This window comes from Rhinopithecus bieti, unplaced genomic scaffold (genome assembly GCF_001698545.2).
Source record: "Rhinopithecus bieti isolate Rb0 unplaced genomic scaffold, ASM169854v2 scaffold_2350, whole genome shotgun sequence".
Lineage (NCBI taxonomy): Eukaryota > Metazoa > Chordata > Mammalia > Primates > Cercopithecidae > Rhinopithecus > Rhinopithecus bieti.
The window spans coordinates 405,105-413,192 of record NW_016803902.1 but is presented as its reverse complement, the minus strand read 5'-3'; the positions used below and the strand labels follow the sequence as shown (position 1 = coordinate 413,192).

The following is an 8,088-nucleotide window of genomic DNA, read 5'->3' as shown; positions in this document are numbered from 1 at the left end:
TTTAACTCATCACCCTGAACATTTTTCCAGCTAGAAACCTCGGTATACTCGTCATACTTCAGAGACAGGGTTTGCCTCTTGCACACACTCCTCTGCTTATTCTCCCTTACACATTCATGTCTGCTCTAACATGATAGTGCTTCTCTCCCCCTACCAGCTTAAAGAACTGTTCTGCTGTCTGACACCCATGTTAGGAGAACTGTTAGGTGGTCAGAGGAATGGAATCTATTTTAGTGGCTCAAGTTATGGAATTTTACTCAAATGGAGGGAGGACACAGCTGGATATATGGTTCCTCTTGTCAAAATGAGCCGGGTCCTGTCTCTTACGATAAAAACAGCTTGAGATGGCTGAGAAGAGGAGTCCTTAGAAATGTACATGAGGCAGGCTGGGCACAGTGGCTTATACCTGTAATCGCAGCACTTTGGGAGGTAGAAGCAGGTGGATCACTTGAGGTTGGGAGTTTGAGACCAGCCTGGTCAACATGGCAAAACCCCGTCTCTACTAAAAATACAAAAATGTGGTGTGCGTTGTAATCCCTGCTATTCAGGGGGCTGAGGCATGAGAATCACTTGAACCTGGGAGGTGGGGGTTGCAGTGAGCCAAGATTGTACCTCTGCACTCTATCCTGGGTGACAGAATGAGACTGTCTCAAAAAAAAATGTATTATGAGGCAAATGGGCACAGCTATATAGCCAGAGGATGTAAGTACTTAACTCACTGGAAAGTGTTGAGTCTAAATCACATAAGCAATAGAAGATGCTAGAAACCTAGAGTCAGAAATTACTAAAGTTTTGCTTATAGATTTTGAATTTATTTTCTTTCCATTAAAAAAAGGTAATCCATTCATTGCAAAAAGCCACTTACAAATAGTTAAGCAAACTTCCAAAATAACAAAATGTTTTCTATGTAAACAAAAGATCTGCTTTGTTGGAAAAGGTATACTTCTTTAGAATATTGGAACTGTATCGGTCATCCTCAGAATGGGTACAGTTCCATACAATTTGTTTTTAAAGTATTTACTCCTGTTAGGTCTCTCTCAGGCTCCCATCTTTTCAGTAGTCATGAAAAAGAATTATCAGGCAACTTCCTGGGTTTTCTTTTTTTCTTTTCTTTTTTTTTTTTTTTTTTTTTGACACAAGGTCTTGCTTTGTCACCCAGGCTGGAGTGCAGTGGCGCAATCTCGGCTCACCGTAACCTCAACCTCCTGGGTTCAAACAATTCTGCCTCAGCCTCCCAAGTAGCTGGGATTACAGGTGCCCGCCACCACACCTGGCAAATTTTTGTATTTTTAGTATAGATGGGGTTTCACCATGTTGGCCAGGCAGGTCTTGAACTCCTGACCTCAAGTAATATGCCTGCCTCGGCCTCCCAAAGTGCTGGGATTACAGGTGTGAGCCACCACCCCCGGCCTAACTTCTTGGGTATTCAGGTGAGGGGAACATTTAAACAGCAAGATCTTGGATATCCCAGTCTTATCTGGCTTTTTTCCTTGGCACATGAAAGTATGAAGGCAGAAGGCCTGGATCTTAATCTTGACTCTGCAGCCCAGGGCTGTGTGTGTTGGCAAGATACATATGTCCCTCAACTTCATTTTTGCCATTTTGTAAGATGAGGCTGATAGCTTCGGAAGGTTATTTTAAGGATTAGGATAATTATACTTTAGTATCTAACCCTAATATTAAAAATGAGGTCCTTACTCCACATGGTATAAGCTTAGGGTTCTTTTTTTTTCTTTTGAGACTGAGTCTGTTGCCCAGGCTGGAGTGCAGTGGCCCGATCTCAGCTCACTGCAACTGCTGCCTCCCGAGTAGCTGGGACTACAGACATGTACCACCACACCACGCCCTAGCTAATTTTTTGTATTTTTAGTAAAGATGGGGTTTCACCATGTTGGCCAGGCTGGTCTTGAACTCCTGGCCCTAGATGATCCACCTGCCTTGACCTCTCAAAGTGCTGCGATTACATGCGTGAGCCATTGTGCTGGGCCGAACTACGTATCTTAATGCCAGTCTTAGAGACTATGTAGCAGAAGGACCCAATTGTCTCCCATTCACTCAACTACTTCCCCACCCTCTGTCTCCCTGTTACAAGCTAACAGAATACCAAGCCTTCATGCATCTTAAAAAGTGCAGTAACTTCTTAACATAAAATATGACAAAATAATGTGCAATTACTTTATGCGAAACCAACAACAAGAACTGTACAGCTGGTCAGGTGAGCTTCAGAGCTGCATTACTTCACCAGGATCATCCTTGCTTACTTCCACTGGGGTCTGTGGGGAGAAAAGGAAGTGTGTCATGTGGGCCTAGTGGTTTCTAGTGTGGGGCTGAGGCATTTGGCCTCCCAGGCAAGGACTGGCAGGGGAGGCTACCTCCAATTCTGTCTCACATAATGCCTCTGACCCTGGATGCAAGGGGAGCTTAGCACTGGGGAGCTGACAAGAGGCAGAGAAAAGACAGAAATTCCAAGGTCTAACAGGAGGAGAGAGGAAAGAGACATCTGCCACCAGATCCCTTTTACAGACTAGTGTTTACTTGTGGAAGACAGAAGTTTGGATTTCTGAAGTGGACTGATCCTTAGGAAATGGCATCAAAGACTGGGCATACAAAATGTCCATTAGCACAACAGAAACAAGGCCGCCCAACTCAGAAAGCTTTGACTCTGGGCCTTAAAGATTATGTGAAACAAAATGGGAACTCTCCCAACCGCTATCACGTGAAACAAAATGGGAACTCTCCCAACCGCTATCACGTGAGACAAAATGGGAACTCTCCTAACCGCTACAGTAACTTTAAAAATATAATAAAAGTATTTGCTTCTAATGTTACTAGAGTTGGATTTTCATGCTTAGTTTATTTCTGGGGGCAGGAATACATTTCAAAGTAGGAACAGAGAACAAAGTTGAAGGTACACTTACCCCTCCTGGGGGATATTTATATCCCTTCCACATGGTTCCTGCAATGAGAAGCATCCATAAGACAACAATCATCACGAGGCTTCTTTCTCAGCTAGTGATGTGCCCAAGAAGAAACAAGTGCTTCTGGAAGGTGCAGTGTTCTATTCCTGAGTCCNACAAAATGGGACCTCTCCCAACCGCTATCACGTGAAACAAAATGGGAACTCTCCCAACCGCTATCACGTGAGACAAAATGGGAACTCTCCTAACCGCTACAGTAACTTTAAAATATAATAAAAGTATTTGCTTCTAATGTTACTAGAGTTGGATTTTCATGCTTAGTTTATTTCTGGGGCAGGAATACATTTCAAAGTAGGAACAGAGAACAAAGTTGAAGGTACACTTACCCCTCCTGGGGATATTTATATCCCTTCCACATGGTTCCTGCAATGAGAAGCATCCATAAGACAACAATCATCACGAGGCTTCTTTCTCAGCTAGTGATGTGCCCAAGAAGAAACAAGTGCTTCTGGAAGGTGCAGTGTTCTATTCCTGAGTCCTAGGAATTGGGCTGTCTTTGTTAGACACCAGATGGTGGATGGCCCAGCATGGCAGCTCCTCACTAAGGAGCTTTGTGGCCTAATCTGAATTGAAGTGGCTCCTCATGGCCTTTTAGTGGGGCAGAGCTCAGACACCAATTATGACATCAGCTCCTGTAACCTCGGCAATCCAGTCAGCATGAGCACCTATGGGATGGTTGTCCAGGATGCTAGATGTGTTGGGTTAAAGAAAATTAATCAAAAGGGCCCTGTGCTCTGGTATGTCTGTGATTTGGACCTAGCTGGCATCATACTCATTAACTCGTCACCTGCCAAAATGTTTAACTATTGGCTTTGTGCAATCAGGTGCTATGCAAAAGAAAAAAAGCCTGGGTTCATTAAGAGAATTAGCTGGCTAGGTATGCCATGAGCAAATAACTTCATATGCTATCGTTACGCTGTTCAAAAAAGAAATCTTGCATTTTATAAAATGGTACAGTTAAACTCTCCATCATGTAGGATGAGCCTATTTACAATTTTCCTGAGAAGGAAAGAGAAGGAAGATGGGCTGTTTTACTCATTTTGCAGCTGGAGAAACTGAGGCACAGAATAGTTTAAGTGGTCTGGTCAGGACTGCCACAAAGTTCTGACTGCTTTGGGCTAATGCGTTCACAGAAGTCCTGGGGCAGATGGAGATAAAAAAAACCCCAGCCATCATGTCCTGCTCTTACTATACCTGGGGCTGGGGCTGAACACCCCTAATTTCTGGAGTAGCTTCCAAAAAACCTTCTGCTTCTGTAATCAGTATATTATTAAAACTCTCCAAGTTAAGTTTCTCTAACAATAGGAACAGCTCTGAAAAAAAAATCAGGTCTGAATGAAATGGGGTGAAATGTAAGAAACCCAGGAGATGGTCTGCTAAAAAGGATACTGCCATTAGTGTTTCCTGTAGGCAGGTTGGTCTAGTGGAATGAGTATGGGAGGCTATTAAGTCCAGAGACAGAGATCTGTGCTCGCATCCCACCTTTACCAAAGAGCTACTGTGTGTGGCCTCAGGTAAATAATTGAGGTCACTATCACCAGTTAATCTTTGTTGACTGGTTCATTATTTGCTTGTTGTTAAGTTAGTATTTTACTAAATGCTAGTTTTTTAGCTTTGCATTAAATGCTTTACATTAATTCCCAAATATAATTGTCACAAAAATAGCAAGATATTCAGATATCTCCTGTTGTACAGAAGAAACTTTGAAACTGAGGTTCAAAGAAAGTAATTAAACTTTCCCAAGGTCACACAGCTAGTCGCAAAGTTAGGACCTAAACTCAAGTTCAATGTTAACTCCAGTTTCAGGACCTGCCAAAAGGGATATTAAAATGCTGGTCCTGGCAAGGCATGGTGGCTCATGCCTGCAATCCCAGCACTCTGGGAGGCCAAGGCAGGAGGATCACTTGAGTCCTGGAGTTCAAGACCAGCCTGGGCAACATAGTGAGACCCTGTCTCTACAAAAATTTTTTTTAAAAATTAGCCAGGGCTCCTGCAGTCCCAGCTACTCGGGAGGCTGAGGCAGGAGAATGGCGTGAACCCAGGAGGTGGAGTTTGCAGTGAGCTGAGATCATGCCACTGCACTCCAGCCTGGGTGACAGAGTGAGACTCCGTCTCAAAAAAAAAAAAAAACAATTAGCCAGGCATGGTGGCATGTGCCCTGAGGATCAGCTACTCAGGAAGCTGTGGTGGGAAGACTGCCTGCACCTCACTCCAGCCTGGATGACAGAGCAAGACCTGTCTTAGGAAAAAAAAAAAAAGAATGCTATTAATAGTATAATATATTACAGTGTTGTGAGAAGAAAAATAATAGATGGGAACAGTCTTCAAAACAACACCTATGAGACATGGTTATTAATAGACAACTTTGGCCTGCTGTCCTCAGCTGTACTCACCAAATCATTTCCCCTTCCACAGTTTGTTATATTTTCCAGAGGAATAAACACTCTCCACTGAGATTTCAGGGTTCTACCAAGTACTTTGGAAAGGGAGGAATCCAGCCCAGCAGACCTGACCACCCACTTACTGCGGCAGATCTTCATCTAAAGCCTGCCTCTTCAGTTGTGTCTTGCTCTCCTGAACAGGCCACCTTTCCTGCCACTTCAGAGTTGGAGGCTGAATCAGAAAGAAAATTTGAGGGCAGAGATGGCTCTACTCACTGGCCCAGAGGGTAACTGCCTCTGTGTGGGACTAGAAGGGCTACTAAAAGTCCCCACCAATCCCTACCGTCCCCCTTCCTACCAACAACCACTGATCCACTTGGCCTGAAACCCACAAGTCAAATATGGTCTCCAGCAGACCCCTTGCAAATTCCATAGTGCTTTGAAACAAGTGCAGCTATATAAGCAAGACGGGGGGGGGGGGGAGGAAAGACTTAAAAGGATGTCCCGGCCGGGCGCAGTTGCTCACCCTGGTAATCCCAGTACTTTGGGAGGCCAAGGAGGGCGTATCATGAGGTCAGGATATCGAGACCATCCTGGCTAACACGGTGAAACCCCGTGTCTACTAAAAATACAAAAAATTAGCCGGGCATGGTGGTGGCGCCTGTAGTCCCAGCTACTCGGGAGGCTGAGGCAGGAGAATGGCGTGAACCCAGGAGGCGGAGCTTGCAGTGAGCCGAGATCATGCCACTGCACTCCAGCCTGGGCAACAGAGCAAGACTCCATCTCAAAAAAAAAAAAAGTATGTCCCCAGCTGGGCATTGTGGCTCACGCCTGTAATCCCAACACTTTGGGAGGCCAAGGTGGGTGGATCACCTGAGGTTGGCACTTTGAGACCAGCCTGACCAACATGGAGAAACCCCATTTCTAATAAAAACACAAAATTAGCCAGGTGTGGTGGTGCATGCCTGTAATCCCAGCTACTCGGGAGAGTGAGGCAGAAGAATCGCTTGAACCCGGGAGGAGGAGGTTGTGGTGAGCCGAGATTGCGCCATTGCACTCCAGCCTGGGCAACAAGAGTGAAACTCCATCTCAAAAACAAAACAAAACAAAAAGGGATATCCCTAGTGGGATGGGAAGTAGCCTGGTAGCCTGGGACACTAACTTTGTTCCCATCACATTCTGACTTCCAGTTAGTGGTGAGACCTCAATTATCTTTCCCATTTGGTCAGAAAACCCAGACAGGAAGATGAGCCAGCACCAGGACTGACCACCAGGGATTGACAGGCAGAGCCATTACTTACCATCGACTCTGGAAACGTGCCCATGTAACATGCAAGTCCAACAAAAAACATCCAGCCAAGCACAATCATGATCAAACGTAAAACAATTTCTAAGATACAACTGCACAGTGAAAGACTATTCACCAAGATCTTAGCAAAGGAGTGTGCTCACGAAACCTTCAGTTGGTAGAGGTCTCGCATGTCTGTTCGAGTCCTTGGCTCCAAAGGATCCACAGCTCCCTAGTGGAGAAGCTGAAATCTATTAGGGCATTGTGACATCATTGGTCATATGGCCCAGACTCAAAACATACCAAAGACACTGCCCCCAGACCAGCAGCTGCGCAGTAAACAGCAACACTAGGAAGTAGGTATTACTGTTAACCCCATTTCACTAATGAGAAAACTGAGGCTTAGACTAGAGCCTAAGTGGCGTGCACTACAGCACATAGCTGATGCTCCAGATCAGCACCAAGACTTAGGACTCAGCTGCCTCTCGGGCAGCCGGGCTCTTTACACCAGAGGCAGAGATTTGGAAAGGTGTTTTGCTGCTAGGTGTATGACATGTGAATAAAACAAACTGAATTATAGGTAAACGAGACAGATGTCTGTCTCTATTTCTGTCCCTGCAAAACCTCCCCTCCCCATCTCAAGGGGTTCCTCAGGACAATGGTATACCCACATCTTCATCACCTTGGGTTAGTTCCTCTCCATTGATTCTCTTTTCTTTACCATCATGAAGCCACAGGTACCCCTGTCCTTTCCTCAAAGAAACCTCCAGATGATACTGTGGCTCCTTCCCTGTCTTATTTCTTAATTTTCTTTTATGACCAAACTTTCTAAACATGTGGTCCACACTCAAAGCTTTTTCCAATCTACACCTCTCTTCCATGCATTGCATTCTGACTTCTAGCCCCACCTCACTATTAGATACCCTCTCAGAGGTTACCAAGTATCTTTTTTGCTTTTCTGCTACAACGTCATGGACATTTAATGTATTTTTCATCTCTAGAATTTTTTTTTTGAGACAGAGTCTTGCTCTGTTGCCCAGGCTGGAGTGCAGTGGTGTGATCTCAGCTCATTGAAACCTCCACCTCCTGGGTTCAAGTGATTCTCCTGCCTCAGCCTCCCAAGTAGCTGGGATTATAGGTACCCGTCACCACGCCAGGCTAATTTTTGTATTTTTAGTAGAGATGGGGTTTCACCATGTTGACCAGGCTGGTCTCGAACTCCTGACCTCAGGTGATCCACCCGCCTCATCCTCCCAAAGTCCTGGGATTATAGGCATGAGCCACTGTGTCTGACCTGTTGTGATATTTCCTGCTTCTTTAAATGTCTTACAACTTTTGATTAGATGTTGAACATGGTAAATTTTAGTGCTGAGTGCTGCATTTTGTTGCATTCCTTTCAACAGTGTTAAATTTTATTCTAAGGTGCACTTAAGTTACTTGT

At 44.8% G+C, this 8,088-nt stretch overlaps 1 long non-coding RNA gene across 1 annotated transcript; it reads right to left on the bottom strand.

Moving 5' to 3' along the window:
* Positions 1-2,151: 2,151 nt before the first annotated feature.
* On the bottom strand, positions 2,152-6,896 carry LOC108519274 (uncharacterized). The gene is made up of 4 exons (XR_001882595.1): positions 6,661-6,896; positions 5,503-5,591; positions 2,919-2,956; positions 2,152-2,273 (listed from the first exon to the last, which is right to left on the bottom strand). It is a non-coding gene; the product is annotated as an uncharacterized LOC108519274 (long non-coding RNA).
* Positions 6,897-8,088: the final 1,192 nt, after the last annotated feature.